The sequence below is a fragment of the Echinops telfairi genome, unplaced genomic scaffold, assembly GCF_000313985.2.
Source record: "Echinops telfairi isolate 266 unplaced genomic scaffold, ASM31398v2 ScPeMD7_70;HRSCAF=299, whole genome shotgun sequence".
Lineage (NCBI taxonomy): Eukaryota > Metazoa > Chordata > Mammalia > Afrosoricida > Tenrecidae > Echinops > Echinops telfairi.
The window spans coordinates 57,469,017-57,470,518 of record NW_022103968.1 but is presented as its reverse complement, the minus strand read 5'-3'; the positions used below and the strand labels follow the sequence as shown (position 1 = coordinate 57,470,518).

The 1,502-nt window shown below is 36.0% G+C and overlaps 1 long non-coding RNA gene across 1 annotated transcript in view; it reads left to right on the top strand.

Moving 5' to 3' along the window:
- Window positions 1-1,502, top strand: part of LOC123521853 — a 95,447-nt gene that overhangs the window by 542 nt on the left and 93,403 nt on the right. The window lies entirely within an intron of this gene.

The following is a 1,502-nucleotide window of genomic DNA, read 5'->3' as shown; positions in this document are numbered from 1 at the left end:
TGAACAGCATTTTTATTTTTTTACACGTAGACATGTCATTTAAAGTTGGAACACATTTGGTATAAACAAAATAATTAGGAAAGAAAAATGTGATTAGAAAGTATAAGAATGACTTTTAAATTACTTTTTGCTACTCTGCATCTTCTTCATCCTAAAATGAGTATCCTTGATCCTGAGAACAGTCTGTCTATTCAATTCAGAAATGCAATCTATTCATACATCTTTTTCAGCAAAATACATCGGCTAGAAGTAGTGGTTCATGAAACTGGCCTTGAGGTGCAAAGTTTACATAGTGAACCTTTCATAGACTGAAGTTCTTAATAGAAAGTGTCTGTATTTAAAAAAAATATTTCTCTGCTTTAGAATCTTACGTGTTTATTTTCAAGAGGCCTCAAAGAAAACTGATTGACAGGGTCCTAATTTTACTTAGCATGATATCCTTTTTCAGGGATTGGTCTCTCTTGATAACATGTTCAAAGTATGTGAGATGAAGTCTCCCCATCTTTGATTCTTAGAGGTATTTGGTTGTACCTATTCAAATAAAGATTTATATGTTCCTCTCAACAGTACTTTTAATATTCCCCAGCACCATAATGCTGATGTATCGATTCTCTGTGTGCTTCCTGGTTTGTTGTCCAACTTCCACAGGGCTTCGGTCAGGCACGCCATAGTCTTCAAACTGACATCTTGCTATTCAGCGCTTTAAAGAAGTCTTGCAGAGCAGATTTGCCCAATGCAAGATGTCCTTGGATTTCTTGACGGCTGCTTCAATAAACATTGATTTTGGATCCAAGGAAAATAAAATCTTGGGCAACTTCCATCTTCTTTCTGTTTATCATGATATCATCTATTGGTCCAGTTGTGAGGATTTTGGATTTCTTTACATTGCGTTGTAATCCATACCGAAGTCTTTAATCATTGATCTTCATCAGCAAGTGCTTCAAATCCTCTGCAACTTCAATAAGCAAGTTTGTGGCATCTGCAATGCAATGTTCATCTTCCCGTAAACCAGTCTCTTGAAATGCTTGCCCAGCATACAGACCAAATAACCCTGACACACATCCTCCTTGATTTTAAGTAATGAAACTTTTCCATGTTTAATTCAAAGGATTGTCTCTTGGTCCTTATGCACATTCTGAATGAGTATATTGAACTATTCTGGCATTCCAGTTTTTCTCAATGTTGTCCATGGTTTGCTTTGATCTACAGAGTTGAATATCTTTATCTAGTCAATAAAACACAAGTCTGTCTCATTGTTGTTGTTTGAAAAGCCAATGACATAGCTTCAAGCATCGCAGCAACACACAAGTTAGCACAATACAACAGTCACTTCAGTTTTGCAGTTTGACCTTTGAAAGCTATCCTATTAGGCAAAGGGCATTTATAGAGGTCTAGATAAAGACATGTACATATGCAAATATATTTATAGGAGGATGGGGAAATAGATCTATGTGCCTATGTTTATAGGTTTAGTATTAAGGTAGCAGAAGGACATTGGGCCT